This window comes from Lepidochelys kempii, chromosome 2 (genome assembly GCF_965140285.1).
Source record: "Lepidochelys kempii isolate rLepKem1 chromosome 2, rLepKem1.hap1, whole genome shotgun sequence".
Taxonomy (NCBI): domain Eukaryota; kingdom Metazoa; phylum Chordata; order Testudines; family Cheloniidae; genus Lepidochelys; species Lepidochelys kempii.
The window spans coordinates 68,414,047-68,438,103 of NC_136381.1; the positions used below are offsets into that span (position 1 = coordinate 68,414,047).

At 42.9% G+C, this 24,057-nt stretch overlaps 1 protein-coding gene across 4 annotated transcripts in view; it reads right to left on the reverse strand.

Moving 5' to 3' along the window:
* LYN (LYN proto-oncogene, Src family tyrosine kinase) overlaps positions 1–24,057 on the reverse strand; it is a 98,014-nt gene that overhangs the window by 67,923 nt on the left and 6,034 nt on the right. Inside the window, exon 1 of one of the 4 annotated variants that reach the window (XM_073331135.1) lies at positions 5,088–5,187. The exons of the other annotated variants lie outside the window; for them this stretch is intronic. The gene's annotated coding sequence lies outside the window, so the exon portion shown is untranslated. Of the gene's footprint in view, positions 1–5,087; positions 5,188–24,057 lie in introns of those variants that run through there. 4 annotated transcript variants of the gene reach the window in all.

Sequence of the window (24,057 nt, forward strand, 5' to 3'; positions counted from 1 at the left end):
CAGTTTTGGAATCCTGATGTGGCCGTCAGGCCAAAAAGTTTGCCCACCCTGTATTAAGGGCTGTTATAAAGAGGACTGTGATCAATTCTTGTCCTACCTTCAGCAGACATGGAGAACAAGTAATAGGCTTAATATGCAGGAAGGGAGATTTAGGCTGGATATTAGGAAAAACTTTCTGACTAAAAGGGTGGTTAAGTTCTGAAATAGGCTTCCAATAGAGATTGTGGAATCACTGGAAATAGACCATCCCTGACAGGTGTTTGCCCAGCCTAACTTGACTTGGTCCTGCCTCAGCGCGGGGGGCTGGACTAGATGATTTCTCAAGGTCCTTTCCAGCCCTTCATTTCTATGATTCTATATTCCACCACGGCTCATAAAAAGGATTTATGGCCTACTGCACGTTTCTGATTCCATTCTCATTAACTCAGGACGTTCCCTGGGCACCCAAGCCCAGAAATCTTTGAGTCAATCTTCACCCTAACCTTGTTTCCTTTCCTACATCTCCCTTTTACACTAGTTTCCAGAACATCGCCTCTGGAACATTGACTGACTTTCTGCTGAAATCCTTATGCATATATTATTCACTTCCAGTCTCATCTATTTTAATCCCCTCTTTATTTAATTCATTCTTATTCATTCCAGCCCACCACCCTCATATTCCCTCCTCATTTTAATCCAATCCCTTACCTGGCAGACACACATGCACCACAGAACATTACACTAAAGGGCACTGCATTTCCATATCATGCTTCTCCTCTCCTCCCCTCCCCACAAGCAGTCCATTCAACATGTGAAGTGTTAGTGAAGGCTGAACTCTACTCAGACTTTACCAGGCAGAGCCCCGTACTCAGACTTGGTGCAAATATGGGCTGCTCCCTTGAAATTAATGAATTTGCACCATTTTACATGAGATCTGAATTGGTCCCAAGAATCTTTTGCCTGTGACATCAGTCCCACTGACATGAGAAGTAGGGTTGCCAACTTTCTAGTGGCTGAAAACCAGACCCCCTGAGGCCCTGCCTTTCCACCCCGCCTCTTCATCCCAAGGCCCCGCCCCTGCTCTGCATCTTCCCCAGGCCCTGCCCCCCACCCACTCCTCTTCCCCCTTCCCCATCACTCGCTGCTTTCCCCCACCCCACTTGTCACTGGATCGTCTCCACCTCTTCCCTCTCCCCCACCCCCCAGCAGGACTCCATCTGCTCCAGGACTGGCACGGGAGCTGTGCCTGCCTGCCTGCAGGTAGGAGGTGGCGACGCCGGCTCAGCAGGAGTTGGTGCAGGTTAATGACCTGGTGCCTCCCTCTGCCCCATGGTGACCAGACACTGCCAGGTTCCCTTTTCAACTGGACTTTCCGGTCAAAAACCAGACACTTGGCAACCTTCGTGAGAGTTAGCGTCTTTCTGAAGTCCATTACTGTACCTGGTCTCTCTTCTGATAACAACATTTCTAAAATTCTTGCACTTTTCCTAATCTTTATCTGGGAAAAATGAGATAAAGCCAAATTATATTTTAATATGTATATATTTGGAGCCAGCCAAAAACAATGGGACGTATTAATTCCTAGTGTAACTCCATCAAAGTAAAGGATTATATAGGTTGAGAAATAAGTTATGAAGGTACCATGGGATTTTCTTAAACTTGCTTACACTCAACTCAAAATCCAAAATTCCCATGTTATGCACCTTTAAAATTACAAATCTATTAGATCATATGATACTTGCATAAAACCCATCACTACAATATCTAAACACTTCACTTTTCCATGATGATCTCCCAATGATATATGCACAGATTGCAGACCAAATTTCTTCCTGTTTATTTGACAGTATCATTTCATTTATGGTTCAATCCTGTGCACATGGAAAATTCACACTGACTTCATTGGGAACAAGATAGGGCCTTTTTATTGTAAGCTGTCTGGGGCAGGAACCAAAAGTTACTGTGCATCTGAAGAAGTGGAGGTTTTTACCCACGAAAGCTTATGCCCAAATAACTCTGTTAGTCTTTAAAATGCCACTGAACTCCTCATTGTTTTTGTGGATACAGACTAACACGGCTACCCCTCTGATAATTTACTATGTATTTCCAGACAGCATGGAGCATATGGATAAAACTAAGTGTAGAAAACAAAGATTCAAGCTATAGTCTTATCATTCTTAACAAATTACTCATTTGCTCATAAAAAGCCTAATCAAATATTTACAGTGGAAGGTTGTCCTTCACTGTGTTACTAAGGTAAAAGGAGCCACTGGACTGCTAAATATTTTTTTAAAACTTGCATAACCTGGAGTTGAGCAATGTTGCACAGAGGAAGACAACTGAAGATTGCTGAAATTGGAGTTTTTAGCAGTTAAAAAGGAACAGAGCAAAGAACAGTTCATGGGAACATAGCATTGACAGGGAATTATTCATTAGTGAATCAGGAAGTGAAATATAATAAACTGTACCCTTTCTATTTATAAACCAGAAGACCTCTATCACACACAAAGCAGCAAAGATGTGCGCGCTATAGTGCTCACAATTCATTCAACACACAGTAAAATAAATGATTTTCATTTCAAAGACTGACTTAGTTTTCCAACTATGTCTTGGATGTAAGGGACGCTACTAAGAAGCCATGCACACATTTGGGACACTAATTATTGAGAGGGCTTTGCATCTAAAATTACAGTTCTTCTTTGGGACAGGGACTTTCTCCCCGCTACCATGCAACTGGGTGGTGTGATTGCAGCATTTGTAGGCATACCTGAGCAATCTTTGATCTAGCTAGATCAAAACTAGCTTGGGTAACAATAGCAGTGAAGTGGCTCTACACGCTAGCCCATCCACCCAGGACCCTCAGTATGTACACGAGTGACCTCTGCCCATGCTGCCACAACTTCACTGCTATTGCTACTTGAACTAGTTTTGACCAAAGCAAGCTTGGGTATTTCTACTAGTTCTGCACTCACACCTCTTGACTGCAATTTACTCATACATGTACTTTATGTTTATATAGTACCAAGCAAAATCGGATCCCGATCTTGGTTAGGACACTAAGGCACTACTATAATAACAACAAGACCATCTCTACGTGGAAGTAACCCTTACAAGGGCCTAAAGAAAACTCCTTCCCAGGCAAAACTCCTTTGGCTTTCCATAAATCCCTCTCACCTTTTGTCTAGACTCGTTAGAAACTTGGCCTGATATCATTCCTTACCCAGGCAAAACATAAACAAGGAGTATTAAATAGGACCTATAATCATGTCATTACTACAATTTGAAAGATGGAAAGATTATTTTGAAAAGAAATAAAAGTAGCTTTAATTAAAGGGAAGGACAACGGAATTTATATGAACCATAAATTCAGCTTTTCCTTGTTTCTTTTAATAAAATATTAAAATAACATCTCTCCGCAGAGAGGTTGCCATGTTGTTAACATTATAGAAATTCGTAAAGAATTACATAATGGATTTTATGAATTATGGACTTAAAGAATTAGGAACATGTTCCAGCTTTATGTCGTCATTTCTGGCACCAATATTAAACTTGTGTTTTATGATAAGCCAACATCTGTTTTCTGATGTGGTAACACTTTATTTTATTGAAATTCTTTGCCTGAACTGCATCCTCCAGGATTTTGAATCAATATCACCAATGAATTAATCAATTTCACCAGTCCCTAGGCAATTACACTTTTTTTTACTTTTTTCCTTTGTATTTAATGTTCTTGAAGAAGGAGGAAGGGGAAACAAGGTATTAATTTGTCATAACAGAATTAACAACTTTAGCCAAATCTTCAAAAGGGATCAGATAAAATGGACCACTGGTAAAAACAAAATTGTATCATCATACTGACGACGTTTAGGAAGGATCCCAAAGCAATTTACAGATTTAAAGTGCCATAAAAACTATATTTTACACACATGGAATCACTTTCCCCACCACTAAAATGGATCCAACATTGAAGTGAAATAAAGCTATATTTAGTGGCACACAACAACATTTCACAACTGATTAGGTTGAAAACTCCATTTCCAACTGAAATTGAAGAGTAAATTCCTGGCACTGGATTATCCAGATTGGAATCTAGTTGTATCAGTGGGTTAAAGTTTAGAGACAAATTGCAAATACCTTACTCCTATTGGTGAACATCTAAACATACAAGAAGTCACACTGAGATTTATGCATATAAATGCTCACCAATGGGAGTAAGGGGTTCACAAGATGGTCCTGAATTTTTATTTTTTTTTAATGTTTAAACAAATCATTGTGAGAAACTGGCAACAGAAATCACAATTTATGGGCCTTAAGACACTGTGGTATTCTGTAGAACTTGAGAGAACTTCATGAAATACCAGTAGCAATAAACTATTCTTCTATATCAGTGGTTCTCAATCTTTCCAGACCATGTACCCCTTTCAGGAGTCTGATTTGTCTTGCATACCCCGAGTTTCACCTCACTTAAAAACTTCTTGGTTACAAAAATCAGACATAAAAACACAAATGTGTCACAGCACACTATTAGTGAAAAATTGCTTACTTTCCCATTCTGTCTGTATGAAATTTTAGTGTGTACTGACTTCACTAGTGCTTTTTATGTAGCCTGTTGTAAAACTAGGCATATTTCTAACTGAGTTGATGTACCCCCTAGAAGACCTCTGCGTACCCCCCAGGGGTACGCATACTCCTGGTTGAAGAACCACTGCTCTATAGGAACATGGATGGACAGAGCTCCTTGCAGTTTCCATGGAAACTTAAGCACTTCCTGCTTAAAGTGAACTTGAGCTGCTTCCCTTTCACATAGTCTGTTCTGTATTCTGTCTGAATTACAGCACCGAAACCCCTACCCCATCCCACCATGCATGCATGCATGCACACTCCCATGCACCCATACCCTCCCAGTGCAGGATGTAGTTTAACTTTGTGCATCTAGAATATTTATACCAAGGCAAAATGCCTAATTTATAAAGATGCAAAACATTGGTATTGATTCCAACAAATACAAAGCTTTTGTCTGGATTTATTTGAAACTTGGCCTCATTGTTACAAGAGGAATGGATGGAAGGGAGGATTAAGCAAGAAGTTTCTTCACTTATTTTACTCACCCCTCCTATGTAGACAAAGCTAGTAGAACCTGTGGCCTAGTCAATGCGCAGGGGAGCATCATCAGATTGCACCTTAAGTGATGATTAAAATGAACCCTCTCCTCCCTTCATGAGCGTGTATGTAAATTTGTATCTGTGGGTCCCAAAATTTTCAGTCTAACCAAATATGGCACCTGCACGTGTCTCAGGGAATGGTTTCTTTGACTAGTCATCAGGGTGGATCCTTAATGGACACTATCGCAAATCCACCATCTGTTCTTACTTCAGCGTACTATATCTCTGACAGTTCGGTTACCCACCCTGTCTTTCCTAGGGTAATTTCTATTTTCTTGGAATGAACTTGCTTCCTGCAAGGAGTGCTCCACAGCTATCTGAAAATGGATATGGGGCTCATGAAGCATCATCAAGCTACATCATGACATGCCAGTGATGACATGAAGGAGGAAAACTCCTTGAAGAACGTCCATGATGGAGTCTTTAATGGTGGACTTAATGAAAGAGATGCTGGGGTCAAGAAGGTTTTCTGCAGGCTTATTTCTATTTTGTCAAACCTGTATTTATAAATATGTAAAGTACTTAGAGCTAAAAGTGACATTCATATTGATAGATCTAGCAAATGAAAAATTCTCAAACTCTTTCAGCCACTTCAATAAGCAAAAACAATCACACCTGAAAAAAAAAATCAACATATAATTCTATTATAGACAAGGGGAAGGAGCTTTCATTTTCTAGTGGACCTCTTTATATGGCTTCTCAATACAGCTATATTGACGTCAATGCATGCTCAACACTTCTGAAGCTCAGGACATTGTATTTATGTGCCCAATCTGGATTTAGGACCCAAACAAGAAACACTCAGGTTTGAACATTTTGTCCCAAGTTGTCTAGTTTGAACTAAACTAACACCATTATTTTAGATTGCAGTTCCTCTTGGAACTCTGTTTTGATTTTGCAAATCAGAATTGTTTTAGGAGGAAACTGGAAAAGTCCTTGAAAATACGACAGTGCTGAATCTAGTGCCCGCAAGTTACACAACCACAGAGAAAAAATCTCATGCCATTTCCATCTTGTTACTGATAATGTAAAAACATAGAGTATTGATTAACTGTGCAAGCTGTCAAGTTAGAGGCATCTGAACTCACCCCCATTGATGTCAATGGCAACCCCCCCCCCCTTGAATTCTGTTGGAGGAAGATTGAGCTCTATGGTATGACTTTTGGGGGGAGTTAATTTATAAACAACTCATTTTTTTTGCACAACTTTAAACTGTGTTTATAATAATCCCTTGAAAGCATGAAACAGTAGCCTGCTTAGGTTGATAACTTGTTTATCTCAGCTAAGTAAGCTGTAGCAATCTTTTAGAAGTTGTCTCAGCCACCAGTACAAATGTAGCCAAATGAGACAAAGGACTACATGAATTGGAAGATGTAGACAAAATATTAAAACAAAACCCCTGAAATTCTTTAAGAGTTGGGATTTAAGAATGAATGTGCACACTGCCTGCATATCTCCCACCCATACCCAGCTCCACCCTCTCTGGCAAAGCAATGCCCAGGCAGGTGGTGGTGAGATGTGCTGACAGGCGGACAGCAATCCTCCCACACCATCTCCACTGCACAAGAGCCTTCCATGGTGGTGGTGAAGGAAGAAAGAGGCAGCTGGTTTTACTCCTAACTCTCACAGCCATCCTCGGGGAGTAAGTATTATTGCACCCTTTTCAGTCAGGCAAATGAAGGCACAAAAGGGTGAAGTACATGTTCACATATGGAGTCATTAGCAGAGCTAGAATAAAATCCAAGAGCTGTGACTCAGTCCAATGTTCCAATCACTAGACATAGTACCTCCAGTATTTTATGGTGATTAATATTTGCAAAACTATGTTAAGTGCCAAGTTTTATTATTACATAGCCACAAAGGTGGGTTAAGAGGACAGCAAATTGTTGATGCCTCAAGTCTGGCAGCCTAGCACAAAACTTGGTTTTTGCAAAAGGCTTAAACTACACACATGAAGTTTTGCTAGGTTATAATAAAGGGTTCTGAAATATAGTTCTGAATTACATGGAACTCTCTCCAGCCAGATTCAGAATGCAATTTAATGGTCACACATGTGTTTCTCTCTTGCATTGGAAGATGCTAAATCTTTTCCCATTTGCAGAAACTTGAGCACTCATATGTCAGATGGATTTTATATGAATCAGCCTTAATATTCCACTGTTATGATTTTGAATGTGACTGGCCATTTCTTGTTTTCAGTCTTTGAATATTTTTATTTCCATTTTCACAAGCTATGATGATTGGTTTCAATGCAATTGTAATAGTTTGTACTGATTCTGATTCTTTTTCATGCTCAAGGGCCTATTCCTGCAATCACTTACTCCCACCAATGGTCCCATTGTCTTCGGCCCAGTCCTGCAATTCATTACAACTGGGCAGAATGACCCACGGACATGGAGCGCCGTTGACGGTGATGGGGCTTGATGTGGGAGTTGCAGTCTGCCTACCCACAACAAATTGCAGGAGCCTGGCCTTAAGTAGTAAAGTAGGCTGCGTGGTGTTTGCAGGCTTAATCCTCAAGTTTGCATTGCAAGGGTATATAAAGAGAGTGAATTTTATAGCTGTATCACAAGAATCAGAATTGGGGTTGCTGCTGGGAAGGAAATGTAGAAGAAAGAACAGATTAGATACATAACAAGACAGAGGGAGAGAAACAGATAAAGGAAGATGGGGAAGGTGGAGAAACAATGGGCAGAAATAGTGGTGACCTAAAGGGGAGCAGAATTTCTTACCGAGTGTGACAATAAGGTACTGAACAAATAATAAATAAAAGTTTAGTTACTATGTAAAGGCAGGTTTCAGAGTAGCAGCCGTGTTAGTCTGTATCCGCAAAAAGAAAAGGAGTACTTGTGGCACCTTAGCAACTAACATATGTATTTGAGCATAAGGTTTTGTGAGCTACAGTTCACTTCATCGGATGCAGTATTTAGTCTCTGTACAAACTTCATATTGGCCCCAGTGAGCGATCCAATATAGAGTAGAGAGTAGGAAATATGACAATTTGAGGACTCTGTCTACATATAATTCATTAATTTTAATTTTATGAAATCGCTCTGTCATTAACTGCCTCAGTATGTAGTCAGTTATAAGCTAATAAGGTCCCTTAACACATATCGCCCACCCTATCTGGAAGAAGATACAGAACAAACAAAAGAAGACATTAACCTTAACAATTAGGCACTGCCCAAACAATGGATATGCTAAGAAGGGTGCCTGAGCTGGAAAACCAAGTTTATCTGCAGAAAGTGGGGAGTGGAGAGTGAAAAATACCTAACAGTGGAACAAAAGGGAGAGAGGTGACAATGCTGGTTTAAAAAGACACAGGAGGCTTTGGGCAGGGAAGAACAACAAAAGGTGCATGCTTTTGTAGCAGAGGGGTCATTTTTGATTGCAGGACCAAGGAAGAAAAAAGCTGGCTGCCCGGGGCAGGGGAGGGAGGAGGAGTGCGGAGAGACAGACACACATACTCCATGATTTGGAGGAGAGGCCATGTGCAGGAAAAGTGATCCTGGACACCCTAGAGCAGTGCTACTCAAAGTGGTGGTCTGCAGACCAGTGCCGGTCCACGAGCCATCGGCTGCCGGTCTGCGCGCACATTGGAAAAAAAAAATTGCCGGTCCGCCACATCAGATAGCTTGAGAAGCACTGCCATAGAGGACTCTGACCAAAGAACATGCAAGAGTAGTAAGGAAACTCAAACAAGGAAAGGCACATAGGTGTTTTACTGTTTTGTCTAGATCTGTATATCTCTTGGGCTATCTATAGTAAAGAGTAATTGTGTTAGAAATCTTTACAAAAGTCTGAGAGTTATGTGCTTCAACTATCACATGTCTCTGAAAAGGTAAGCCATAAACAAGAGCAGTCACAATTTTCGGCTTTAGGAAAGGGTGCGGTTGGCTGCAGTCGTCAGCTCCTAGAAGCGGCTGGCACGTCTCTCTGACTCGTAGGCACAGAGGTGACCGGAGGGCTCCTACACTGCCCCTGCCCATGACGCAAGACCTTCCCCGAGCACGGCAGCCAATGGGAGCTGCGGGGGTGGCACGTGCACACAGGGGCAGCACGCAGAGCTCTTGGCCACCCCTTCGCCTAGGAGCCAGAGGGACATGTTGCCACTTCCTGGGAGCCGCCTGAGGTAAGCTCAGCCCAGAGCGAGCACCCCAACCTCCTGCCCCAGCCCTGAGTTCCCTACCACCCCAAACTCCCTCCCAGAGCCTACACCCCCCCACACCTCAACCTCATGCCCCAGCCCAAAGCCCTCTCCCGCACACTGAACCCTTCCCCCACTGCCCAGACCCTGGCGCCACCCCGGAGCCTGCACCCCCTCCCGCACGCCACTCCCCAGCCCGGAACTCCCTCCTGCATCCCACACCAGAGCCTTCACCCCTCCCGCACCGGAAACCCCTGCCCCAGCCTGATGAAAATGAGCGAGTGAGCAAAGGTGGGAGAGAGGGAGCAACAGAGGGAGGTGGGATGGAGTGAGTGGGGTGGGGCCTCAGAGAAGGGGTGGGGCAGACGGTGGGGCCAGGGTGTTCAGTTTTCTGCAATCAGAAAGTTGGCAACCCTGCTAAGATTCTATATTAAAAAACTTCAAACTTCAGTGCTTTTGGGGACATGGGCAGTTGGACTGTGAGATCCCACTTCCATGAACAGTTTACAGACAGTCAAAAAGAATCTGTGCTCAGGAAGATACCAGCAAGACCAAAGAAAGAGAATGATGGATCCTATTTAAACCAGGGAAAGCTTAAGAGGGCACCACGTGGTGGGACCTAAACACAGTAGCTTAGTGAGTGTCCAGCCGGTGGAGCTTTACCAGGGCAGTGACAGAAATCCTGAGTTTATATTGCTGCCCACAGATAATTATTAAACATGGAATCTAACCCTCTCCTCCAAATGAATTTGACACGACTGGTCTTTTTCAGACATTCAGAGGGTTGACACTGGCTGTGTTTGAAGGAGCAAAGGCCTGTCTGTACAATAGCACGGGAGGTACAGTACTTCACTACTACTTTTGCTTTGACAACTAAGTGCAAAAGAAAGGACTTTTTCTTTCCAGACATGCTAGAAAATGACTAAATATTTTGTAGGATTTTCATTAAAAGTTTTCTGATACAAATAGATTTAGTTTCTGAATCAACTTTGACACTTTCCCTATGCATTAAATACTTTGTAAATAGTAAGTTCTGAAATGGAAGGCCAGCTGAAAGCTGTTACTAATAGAGTTACTGGAAACTGTTTTGTTCTTCCACAAAAACAACTAATCAAAAGGTTAAGGAGTAAAACTTTAGGAAAAAATGCATGGGTTAAGTTTTTTGATTTTTTGGGGGGGTGATAAAAATATTTTGAGACTGTTAACATTTGTTTATATTATTTATTTTGTTTAAAGGTAGTTTTGTAGCATCTCCAATGAGCTAACTATTAAGAAGGCCAGGGACCTGCAAAGTAGGTTTGTGACCTGATCATGCCTCCAAGCAAGCCGAACATGCCTCTTTGAGAATATGGCCGTATCCAAATTACCGGCACTGCAGTGACATAGCTCTGGCACCATGCTGCTCTGTAGCATAGATGCTTCCTAAAGCAATGGAAGGAGTTTTTCCATCCCTGTAGGTAACCTCTCTGAGCAGACAATGAAAGAATTCTTCTATTGGCTAACCATATGTACACTGGGAGTTAGGTCAGCGAAGCTATGGCGCTCAGAGATGTGATATTTAAATATCACTGAGCACCACAGTGAGGTCAACCTAACTTTTAAGTGTAGGCCAGGCCTATATCTACTGTTTCTTTAAATCTGTACCAAGAAGCTAGGCAGGACTGGGGAAGTTTCTAGGCAGAAGCAGAGAGACAGACTAGTGATAGGAATAATACCAATTTCATTATTATTAAAAACATTCCATATTCAATGTTAGAAGAAAGTGGCTCCTTCTAGGATTCTGTTATGAGACAGGTTTCAGAGTAGCAGCTGTTTTAGTCTGTATTCGCAAAAAGAAAAGGAGTACTTGTGGCACCTTAGTGACTAACAAATTTATTTGAGCATAAGCATCCGATGAAGTGAGCTGTCGCTCACGAAAGCTTATGCTCAAATAAATTTGTTAGTCTCTAAGGTGCCACAAGTCCTCCTTTTCTTTTTGTTATGTGACAGAACTGCGGAGCGCTAGTAGGGGCATAACAAGGCTATGGTGAGCACTCACCTGAAAGCTTTCCCTGTTTATGTGCAGGTGCCATTGGGGCAGAAGAGACTCCTTCTGCCCATTTACTCCACTCAGTGCCCCTAGCAATTTAGAGCAAGATTTTAAGCAACACAGAGCAAGAGTTTGCCCTGCATGCTTTCCAGTAACTTATACATTATCACCGAGCAGTGAAGGGTCGGGTGGACTTCCATTAGAATAACTTTTATAATTCAGTCTGGTTTTAGAACATTAAAACTTGCATTCAAAAAAAATAATGTTTTTTAAAAAAATCAGGTCAATTTAAAGTGAAAATAAAGTTACACATTTCTCCAGTTTATTTGAAAACTCTGCTGTACATTGTCAAATACAGCCCACGTCATTATTGTCACAGAAAAGTCTAATGTTTATTTCAAATTTTATTGCTTAATTCAGTTATGCTTAGTTTTGCACCTATTTGTTCTGTGTTTGTACAGTGCCTAGCACAATGGGGTTCTGGCCCCCCACCACCATGTCTCCGAGGCACTCTGGTAATAAAAATAATGAATAATGCAGCCAGATATGCTAACCTCCCCCACTGAAGCAGAAACCTCTCATAGAAGACACCTTTCTCCAGCTCCCTCACATGTCAGTGCTTTTTCGGCTTGTTGCTGCTCTTCCTCTCTTTCCCCTTCCCAGTAACAGCTTCTCAGGGTGCTGGCTCTGTAAAACAGCAGCTGACTTCACAGTGCAATTACCAGCTTTGGTAAGTTTCACTTTGCCCAGAGGACAGAATCTACTGTGAACAAGTGAAGCAAAACTTACCAGAGCGACTCCTGAAGGGGGAAGCAATAGGAGGGAAATAGGAGAGGCAGTGGACATTGGACAAAGCCTTGTCTGTCTGCACACAGTTTTTAACAACTTATAAATAGTCCAGGCTACGGTTGGCTCCAAAGATAGCTTGTGCCTACACACAACATAGTTAATACCCTGTTGAAAGTGTTTTGCCCTTGCTAGTGGCTAGAATGGCACATAGCTACCTTTCTCTAACAGGTTCAGTGCACAGACTGCTTGCAGCGTCACTAGGACCTCTTTATCACGGCTGTGTCACTGGTTTGCTTGGTCCCCCTTTCTCCTTGGGCTGTCTTAGAGTGCAGGGTTACACAAGATGAAACATCCTTCAGGCCCCCTAGCTCCTTCTGAGGCACTTTGGAATAGCTGCACAGGTGTGATACACATAGAATAAGGCAGTATGGTAGATGCGTTAATCTACAAACATGGTCGATAAGGTTTTTTTTGGGGGGGAAAGCTGAAGCATGGGGTATAAATCAAGAGCTCTTGTAACTGTGTCAGATGAGTTACCTGTACTGTAGAAAGAAAAGGAGTACTTGTGGCACCTTAGAGACTAACCAATTTATTTGAGCATGAGCTTTCGTGAGCTACAGCTCACTTCATCGGATGCATACGGTGGAAACTGCAGCAGACATTATATACACACAGAGATCGTGAAACAATACCTCCTCCCACCCCACTGTCCTGCTGGTAATAGCTTATCTAAAGTGATCATCAAGTTGGGCCATTTCCAGCACAAATCCAGGTTTTCTCACCCTCCACCCCCCCCCCCCCCCACAAACTCACTCTCCTGCTGGTAATAGCCCATCCAAAGTGACAACTCTCTTCACAATGTGCATGATAATCAAGGTGGGCCATTTCCTGCACAAATCCAGGTTCTCTCACCCCCTCACCCCCTCCAAAAACCACACACACAAACTCACTATCCTGCTGGTAATAGCTCATCCAAAGTGACCACTGTCCCTACAATGTGCATGATAATCAAAATGGCCCACCTTGATTATCATGCACATTGTAGGGACAGTGGTCACTTTGGATGAGCTATTACCAGCAGGAGAGTGAGTTTGTGTGTGTGGGGGGGGGTGGAGGGTGAGAAAACCTGGATTTGTGCTGGAAATGGCCCAACTTGATGATCACTTTAGATAAGCTATTACCAGCAGGACAGTGGGGTGGGAGGAGGTATTGTTTCATGATCTCTGTGTGTATATAATGTCTGCTGCAGTTTCCACGGTATACATCCAATGAAGTGAGCTGTAGCTCACGAAAGCTCATGCTCAAATAAATTGGTTAGTCTCTAAGGTGCCACAAGTACTCCTTTTCTTTTTGCGAATACAGACTAACAAGGCTGTTACTCTGAAACCTGTACTGTAGACAGGCCCTAAGAGGATAAAGGATCAAGTCAGATGGGAAAGAAAAACAATAGACCCGGAATGGGGAAAGAGCTTAAAAATAAAAAACACCCAGAGAGACAGCAGAATGAGGTTACTGCTACAGCTGGGTAAAAGCAAAAGGGTGTTGTAGTTTTTCAAGAAAAAAAAATCAAATCAACTAATAAAAACTCAAAGCGGCACAGCATTAAGGATGCTCAGCAAGCAGTATTGATAGGTACCATGGCAGAGAGGATAGAGAGTTCCACTACAGCACATCGCTTCTGTCACAAGTTCTACAGCAAGGCAAATGCATTTCATCAGCCTTAGTGATAACACTGCTGATCACTGCTTCCCCCGGCCCTGCCAGCAGCATGGGAATGCCGCACACTGCCAGTCAACCCCTCTCCTTCAGCCACTGTGCTGAAAACTAGTCAGAGTGGACTGCCAAGCACCAAGAATAGATGGGTTCCCCTTTCTGCTTAACGTATGCTAATGCTTCCCAGATCGGTGCTTGTCTCCCTGCTTCGATCATATTTTTCAGGCAATGCGGGGGAACGGATATGACAGAGAGAAGAAGAGCTGCCACACTGCTTGCAAGGTCAGAATGAGGAAAAAGAAGATGGAGAGAACAGAATGAGAACAAAAACAAAGCATAAAGAGCAGGGGATGCACTGAGAAGCAAAGGGGGCAACAAAATACCCCTCCAGCGCTATAAGAACGTCTGTCTAGCCTCTGCCTAGAGTTTAGAAGTTACTTGGTATTTTGCAGTTTCAAAAGCCTATTTTGAATTTCATTTGCATGTGGTGTTACCATGCTGTCTGCAGATTCAAATCATTATTGCAATTTGTATTGAAACAGCTGAGCCCCAAGCATCCAAATGACGAACTTCCTCTTTCTCCTCTCTCCCTTCCTGAGTATTTACCAAAGGAATTTTCACTTCCTCAATGACAAAGACTCAGATCCCGGCAATCCTCTTAAACTATATTCTCCATCTCCTTTCCTCTCATACATGAATCTTTGTTACATAAAAGCACTCAACCTATTACCCAAAAGGGCTGGCCAGGCCACTCCCAGTCTGCTAAGCTGCAGGGGCTGCTCCAGCCTAGTACAGTCCCTTCCATTTGGACCTTAAGGGCATAATCTCCATGATTCTCCAGGTCCTGCAGATGGTATGGTTTGAGAATTTCCACATCAGATAAATGTGCTAGATATATTAGTTTTATTGTCATCTTTTCCCATTCAATTTTATACCACTGGAAGACTTATGCTTGAATATTTTCTTTACCAAGATCAATTGGTAAACAATTGGAGTCAAAAGCAGCAGTAATACAGATCTGTGGATTTACAAATTTCACCATTATAAATTAATGATACACATATCTATAGGAATGGCGCTTGTTGCTCCTTAGTATTTATTTTGTTGGAAGGCCATAATGCAGTCACATACGACAGTATATGGAGGGGAAAAGACTATATTTCTACATTATCTTCTGCAGAACCATATTGTTCCAGCATTTGTCTAATACAAAAGTCTTTAACATATGAAGCATGGTCAAAAGTCTATTGATCAAACAGGTCTACATGGGTGTGCCTGTACCAAACAATGAATAAGACGTAAAAAGCAATAAAAGTACACAATGAAAACCCCACACACCAGAACATATGAACAATAGGGTTGCTGTGCCAATATGTACATTTGCTGAAGGCCCTGAATTGCTTTCCACTACAATAAAGAATTGTTTGCTTTCCACAAACAATAAAGAAGATGGAAAACACATTTTCAAGATATAATCAGTCCCCTTTATACGTATATCAAGTCTGAATTGTAAATAAACTGATGTGAATAATGTAAACAAAAATTACAGAAAATGCCAAGCTCGGAGTGCAAATGTACCATGCACACTAATTCCTAGTATGTACTGTAGCATGGTTCAGCTCAATATTTCACATGTCTATATTGTAACTGGTGTTCTTCAGAAGAACTAAAAAATCCAATTGTTATTGTCACTGAGACAATAGGCTCAATCAAAAGAACGTATAAAAGAAAAATAGAACTTTAAGATGTAACTGAGCAAAGTAGGTGAGAGTTTTTTAGTATATCACCCACAGCTTAGACAGGAAGAGCAGTGTTGACCTTACATTATGTCCAGTGATGAGCTGCCAAAATCTCAAGAACCGGTTCCTTCACTCGCTCCGGGTCTTCAGCGGCACTGAGGGACCCGCCGCCAAAGTGCCACCGAAGACCCGGAGCGAGTAAAGGACCCGCTGCCGAAGTGCCGCCGAAGACCCGGAGCGCCACCGGGTTAGTAAAAAGGGATTCTCAAGGGGAGCCTCCCCAAACGGGAGCTCAGGCGGGCTGGACAGGATGGTCCTGCGGGCCAGAGTTTGCCCAACCCTTTAACAACCGGTTCTAAACCGGCTTCTAAATTTAACAATTGGTTCGCGCAAACCGGTGCGAACTGGCTCCAGGTCACCACTGATTATGTGCACCAAAGGCCTCAGGGGCAGGAGGACACGTTGCTTAGACTGGGAGTTATCATTGTACCTGGAACAGTGTACGATGAGGTACTCAGTGCTGTACAAAGGAATACATTATAGTTACCCCAGGTGCTTGCAGTCTAAATAAGACAGACAATACAGTCCTAACATATAGGATACATAGGTTGAAGGTCTTCATTTCATAGAATCATAGAATCATAGAATATCAGGGTTGGAAGGGACCCCAGAAGGTCATCTAGTCCAATCCCCTGCTCAAAGCAGGACCAATTCCCAGTTAAATCATCCCAGCCAGGGCTTTGTCAAGCCTGACCTTAAAAACCTCTAAGGAAGGAGATTCTACCACCTCCCTAGGTAACGCATTCCAGTGTTTCACCACCCTCTTAGTGAAAAAGTTTTTCCTAATATCCAATCTAAACCTCCCCCACTGCAACTTGAGACCATTACTCCTCGTTCTGTCATCTGCTACCATTGAGAACAGTCTAGAGCCATCCTCTTTGGAACCCCCTTTCAGGTAGTTGAAAGCAGCTATCAAATCCCCCCTCATTCTTCTCTTCTGCAGGCTAAACAATCCCAGCTCCCTCAGCCTCTCCTCATAACTCATGTGTTCCAGTCTCCTAATCATTTTTGTTGCCCTTCGCTGGACTCTCTCCAATTTATCCACATCCTTCTTGAAGTGTGGGGCCCAAAACTGGACACAGTACTCCAGATGAGGCCTCACCAATGTCGAATAGAGGGGAACGATCACGTCCCTCGATCTGCTCGCTATGCCCCTACTTATACATCCCAAAATGCCATTGGCCTTCTTGGCAACAAGGGCACACTGCTGACTCATATCCAGCTTCTCGTCCACTGTCACCCCTAGGTCCTTCTCTGCAGAACTGCTGCCTAGCCATTCGGTCCCTAGTCTGTAGCTGTGCATTGGGTTCTTCCGTCCTAAGTGCAGGACCCTGCACTTATCCTTATTGAACCTCATCAGATTCCTTTTGGCCCAATCTTCCAATTGGTCTAGGTCCTTCTGTATCCTATCCCTCCCCTCCAGCGTATCTACCACTCCTCCCAGTTTAGTATCATCCGCAAATTTGCTGAGAGTGCAATCCACACCATCCTCCAGATCATTTATGAAGATATTGAATAAAACCGGCCCCAGGACCGACCCTTGGGGCACTCCACTTGATACCGGCTGCCAACTAGACATGGAGCCATTGATCACTACCCGTTGAGCCCGACAATTTAGCCAGCTTTCTACCCACCTTATAGTGCATTCATCCAGCCCATACTTCCTTAACTTGCTGACAAGAATACTATGGGAGACCGTGTCAAAAGCTTTGCTAAAGTCAAGAAACAATACATCCACTGCTTTCCCTTCATCCACAGAACCAGTAATCTCATCATAAAAGGCGATTAGATTAGTCAGGCATGACCTTCCCTTGGTGAATCCATGCTGGCTGTTCCTGATCACTTTCCTCTCATGCAAGTGCTTCAGGATTGATTCTTTGAGGACCTGCTCCATGATTTTTCCAGGGACTGAGGTGAGGCTGACTGGCCTGTAGTTCCCAGGATCTTTCTTCTTCCCTTTTTTAAAGATTGGCACTACATTAGCCTTTTTCCAGTCATCCGGGACTTCCCCGGTTCGCCACGAGTTTTCAAAGATAATGGCCAGTGGCTCTGCAATCACAGCCGCCAATTCCTTCAGCACTCTCGGATGCAACTCGTCCGGCCCCATGGACTTGTGCACGTCCAGCTTTTCTAAATAGTCCCTAACCGCCTCTATCTCCACAGAGGGCTGGCCATCTCTTCCGCATTTTGTGATGCCCAGCGCAGCAGTCTGGGAGCTGACCTTGTTAGTGAAAACAGAGGCAAAAAAAGCATTGAGTACATTAGCTTTTTCCACATCCTCTGTCACTAGGTTGCCTCCCTCATTCAGTAAGGGGCCCACACATTCCTTGGCTTTCTTCTTGTTGCCAACATACCTGAAGAAACCCTTCTTGTTACTCTTGACATCTCTGGCTAGCTGCAGCTCCAGGTGCGATTTGGCCCTCCTGATAACATTCCTACATGCCCGAGCAATATTTTTATACTCTTCCCTGGTCATATGTCCAACCTTCCACTTCTTGTAAGCTTCTTTTTTATGTTTAAGATCCGCTAGGATTTCACCATTAAGCCAAGCTGGTCGCCTGCCATATTTACTATTTTTTCGACTCATCGGGATGGTTTGTCCCTGTAACCTCAACAGGGATTCCTTGAAATACAGCCAGCTCTCCTGGACTCCTTTCCCCTTCAAGTTAGTCCCCCAGGGGATCCTGGCCATCCGTTCCCTGAGGGAGTCGAAGTCTGCTTTCCTGAAGTCCAGGGTCCGTATCCTGCTGCTTACCTTTGTTCCCTGCGTCAGGATCCTGAACTCAACCAACTCATGGTCACTGCCTCCCAGATTCCCATCCACTTTTGCTTCCCCCACTAATTCTACCCGGTTTGTGAGCAGCAGGTCAAGAAAAGCACCCCCCCTAGTTGGCTCCTCTAGCACTTGCGCCAGGAAATTGTCCCCTACGCTTTCCAAAAACTTCCTGGATTGTCTATGCACCGCTGTATTGCTCTCCCAGCAGATATCAGGAAAATTAAAGTCACCCATGAGAATCAGGGCATGCGATCTAGTAGCTTCCGTGAGCTGCCGGAAGAAAGCCTCATCCACCTCATCCCCCTGGTCCGGTGGTCTATAGCAGACTCCCACCACTACATCACTCTTGTTGCACACACTTCTAAACTTAATCCAGAGACACTCAGGTTTTTCTGCAGTTTCGTACCAGAGCTCTGAGCAGTCATACTGCTCCCTTACATACAGTGCTACTCCCCCACCTTTTCTGCCCTGCCTGTCCTTCCTGAACAGTTTATAACCATCCATGACAGTACTCCAGTCATATGAGTTATCCCACCAAGTCTCTGTTATTCCGATCACGTCATAGTTCCTTGACATCACCAGGACCTCCAGTTCTCCCTGCTTGTTTCCAAGGCTTTGTGCATTTGTATATAAGCACTTGAGATAACCTGTTGATCGCCCCTCATTGCCAGTATGAGGCAGGAGCCCTCCCCTCACAGACATTCCTGCCTGTGCTTCCTCCCGGTATCCCGCTTTCCCACTTACCTCAGGGCTTTGGTCTCCTTCCCCCGGTGAACCTAGTTTAAAGCCCTCCTCACTAGGTTAGCCAGCCTGCTGGCAAAGATGCTCTTCCCTCTCTTCGTAAGATGGAGCCCGTCTCTGCCCAGCACTCCTCCTTCATGGAACACCATCCCATGGTCAAAAAAACCAAAGCCTTCTCTCCGACACCATCTGCGTAGCCATTCGTTGACTTCCACGATTCGACGCTCCCTACCTAGGCCTTTTCCTTCCACGGGGAGGATGGACGAGAACACCACTTGCGCCTCCAACTCCTTTATTCTTCTTCCTAGAGCCACATAGTCCGCAGTGATCCGCTCAAGGTCATTCTTGGCAGTATCATTGGTACTTCAAATAGTGCTGTTCTCCTCCTCCTCCCCCGAACATTGAATTTGGCTGTACTCTCATAACAACATCTCTCCCCACCAAGTGCTTCTGTCAAAATGTCATCTCTATCCTCCAGGGTAGAGGATATTTCCCACTGTAATGTATCTAGCATCCTGAGCCCTATGAGTAGTTCTTTAGGCCTGGACATTAAATAGAGGTTAAATAGAGGTTCATTACGAATATCAGACCAAGCAGCTCTCATATCTATCATACAAACACCACACAAAACTGATTCTTCCTCTATATTTATGCCAGGATAGTAATCTTAAGGAAAGGTGCTGAGGATTGTTGAGACAGACTCCCCACAGGAAATTGCAGCTTTAGACATCAAATTTAACGGAAGCATATTTGAATGAGGCTAAAAAGATCACTGCATTTCCCATCCTTCTCTGAAGAACAATTTAACTAAGAGTGTTCAATGCCGTCATTGGAATTTTGTTGATAGAAATTAAAACATTTTTGAAATAGTTAATAGGTTACTACATGGTGTATGGGTACTGACAGTTGTATCAGTGGGGTAGATCTAAAAACTTGTATGTTGTTAAAAATAATTTATATAGTTCACTGGGCCGTGGCCTGCTTCTGATCTTATCTTGTCTGGAAGGTGTTTGCCAGCTCTATTCATAAATACATAACTATGTTTTGGAGAAGGGTAGAAATTCTTGTGTGGGGAAAAACCTTGCAGTCACTGATGGCGTCAGGAGCATGATCAGCACACACACACAAAAACCACACACCCCCCCCCCATCCGTACTATTTCACAAAAGGGCAGCTAGTTACTCAAAAGCCTAAAGGGCCAGTAGCAATTTCATACAGAGTGTTTTTTGGTTTCTTTTTAAGGTTGTGCTTAAATACATTTATACGACTTGATTCCTTGGCCTCAAGTGGAAGTCTAGCCCATTCCACATGAATCCTGTGAGATCTGCAGGATTTGTGGGGCCAGACCTTCCTTTCTCCTGACTGAAGAACACAGGAAAAAGCCCCATGAAGGAATTCTTGGGGAGCTTCCTTCCCACTCCATGTGGCTATCATCATCTAAAGGCACGACCTGGCCTGGGGTTATGGGTAGCTGAAAGTCCTCAAACAGAGGTGAAGAATAGATCTCTCTAGCATAATGTTTCAAACAAGTGCTCAGTACTTTTTCATGGAATCTACACTATGAGCACAAGTCATCAGCAGGAATTCTACAAAACACACCCTATGGATTTTCTTTTTATTCTACTTTATAGCAACACCATCGCACACGAAGTTGGGGCTCATTGATACCATCAAGGCACGGTCTCATGTTGGGGGCAGCGTAGAGCCATGCTACCTCAGGAGGGTCTGCTGCAAGAAATCCTGTCTCACCCTTGCATTAGGTGGAGTTTACACCCCCTCCTCCTTCCTACCATCACCCTTTGCCTGCCCACCAGCTGCACTGGCCCAGCTTCATAGGAACTCACATAGGGAAAAAAAAAAAAAAAGAGGGAGCAGACCCTGAGTTTCCCTGAGCAAAGGGGCTACAATTATGTCTGGCCCTTACACAGGCCACATAAAGAGGGGAAAGGGGCTTGCTGTCTTCCACATAGTACCTCACCAGAGGTGGGTATCTTGTTATACCAATAAAAACAAAAACCAGCAGGATCTTATTAAAGGGAAAAAGGCAAAATACCACATTTATTGTGAATACAGAAAGAATCATAGTAAACAGTTAGTTATAGCTATAACATTCCATTCAATCTCATATTTATTCACACATTCATTCACACACACACACAGGTTCTGCAAGGTTGTTATCATAGTTACCAGCCTTAGAGTTGCTCATGCCAAGCCACTGACCAGGTGGCCTGGACATGAGGAGGGAGCAGGACCTTGTCAGATGCTCATCTGATGCTCCTGGAAGTTGGTTTACAGAATCAGACCCCAAAGTTCTCACTTTCTAGAGTCCATTTTTATAGGAATTTCTTCCTATGCCAGTCTATGGGAATTGCTTCATCATGCTGTTGCTGAATCAGTCAGCACATAGCACATTCCTGACGGCTCCATGCTGCTAGATGTTATCTTGTTCTTTGGTTCTCCCATCCTTGAGGCTGTTGGGTGGATTCCAATCTGCCCTCCGGGGGTCCTCTGGTTATTTCCACTTGACGCCTTCTTCAGCCGATGGACACTGGATTCTTCGGCTGACACCTCCCTGATCATTCAGTTATTATCCACACCAAGCATCCATCCACATACATCCTCTATCTCTATTTTAATCACAATTGTTAACAAAGCAAGATGACTACAACAAAAAGGCGGGGAGTCTCTGGGTGCTGTTTTTGTTGTTACAGAGTATTGTTTTGAGTCTCTCTCTGTGTGAGTAGTTGTTATTACAAAGAATTGCTTTGAGAACAGACTCTGTCTTAGAATGTACTAACACAATTAGCAGCTTGCAAGTTTCACACATAGAGGGAGAGAAACAGTACCAAAAACCAAGAGACCTCTTAATTAGTAATACCCTGGAATTTAAACTCTGGGGAATCAAACTCATTTGTGATTTTAATACAGAACTTCTTTAATATGATCCAACATAATCCCCCTTTTGACACTAAGATTTATAATTGTCAGTGTCACTTTCTATGTAGCCTATTCAAAAGAAGGTACTGTGAGGCAATTGGAGTTTGTGATTCCAATTCATGCCACATACATGATCCTACTGATGTATCTTTACTACAAGGTTCTGGGGCAACAGGCAAGGTGAGGCACACCCACTTTTGAGGAGTCCATTCGGTACAACCTCTAGTGTCCAATAGCTTCCCTCCCTCACCAGCCCGAGGTCCTGGCTCGAGGTCCAGGGTAGCCAGAAGGATCCCATGTGTAATATGGGGAGTGGGCTAACCTTCAATACCTTTGCCTCCAAGGACTGTTGTTGTGCAATTTTGACAACAATTTCTCCCATTAACAAGTCTGGTTTTACAATACTGGAAACGTATTGCATCCATTCATATTGATAAGTGTCAAACAATGATCTCTTTCTTTGTTTTAACAAATGCATCAAACCTTTAATATTTCCCAATATGACCAACATTTAGTGTTCCAAAGTAGCTAGGGCAAGTATCTGCATTTCAGTGCATCCCATAGCTATGGCTGTGTAGTTTCTTATTTCTAATTTTTTTTTTATGCATAAGCCATGTGGTAGTATTAAGCCATTGCCAAAGATTCCATCGGGCTTTTAGGTTACCCAGACCAATTTGGACCAAGTCTACATTGGCATGTACTTGTTTCTGTATCAGGCTGTCCTGTAGCTGGGACAGAGAGCTTAATTAATTTATTTTTAATGACCTGCAGGTCTTTAGTATTTTTTTTTTAAAAACACACAACTGTGCTAGCAACAAGACAAAACATAGAACTCAAAACACAATTTCTATTGTGACAGTAGATTCATGGTATTGGGTTGCTCTTCAGCTGGCATCAGCTTTTCCTGATTTTCTGAAAGACAAAAAGAACATGTTTCTACCCCTTTTGGGGTGGCAGATTATTGCTTAAAATATTTCTTTTACAAATACCCTTGCTGATTGCAGGCAAAACAGGAATTGCTCCCACATTTTCCTGTTTTTGTTCTATAGGCAGGCCAGGTTTCAATGGCTTTTATCTTTTAAGGGTTATGGGGAAATTATCCCACTGTTTAGTCATTAAATCCCTGAGGTGGGGTACCTCAGTTTTCCTTCTTATACAGCAGACCAAGTTTATAATGTTTTTCCTGCTGTGATAAGCTTTAAGTTTATTTACAGGTAATAGCTGAGAAGCATCATTACCATATGACCTTAAACGGTTTTTCCAAAAATCATACACACTATACGTTGTTACAGGGGTACTTATAATTAAATTTATTAAAATTAGCTTGTTATCCCATGCCTTTTATTTCGACAATTTGTTTGCTGACCAGGTATGTCCTTTATCTGCAGCTCCTTTGTGCTGCTAGTTCTTTCCTTCCTTTATCATTTAGATAATTTGCATTTTCACAGACACTTCCTGCTTTTGGATTTAAAGCCATCAGCAGCTCAGAGACTGTATCTTAAAAGGGGGACAATCAACTTTCACCAGAGTTTTGATTACTTTTAACTTCTGCTTCCAAAACACACAGCAATCTGAAAAAGAAAACCCAACCTATTATGGCTCCCTTTGGAGCCCTAATAGCATTTTAATTAAGTAGCATGGTATGTTTGCATTTCTTTTGCCCCTTCTACAATATACCCTGCACATGTTCTGGGGCAAATGCACATTCCTTCCATAGTTTAACTTTTATAACATTATCCATATCAATTTTTACATAAGGTGTAACTATTTCTTTTTTTGCTTAGAGTTTTCATGTATCTTTATCAAAGTGACAGTCTGATTACTCAGAGCCATTTTAAGACTCAGTGTTTCTAACATTGCTTCTTTTTGTTTTGTGCACCTCACCCCTACTCTTGCTTCAGAGGGGCACTGTCTTTTTTATTTATTTTTTTTACTACAACTCTCATCTGCTATTTTGTTACAAAAAACAAACAAAAAAACAAACA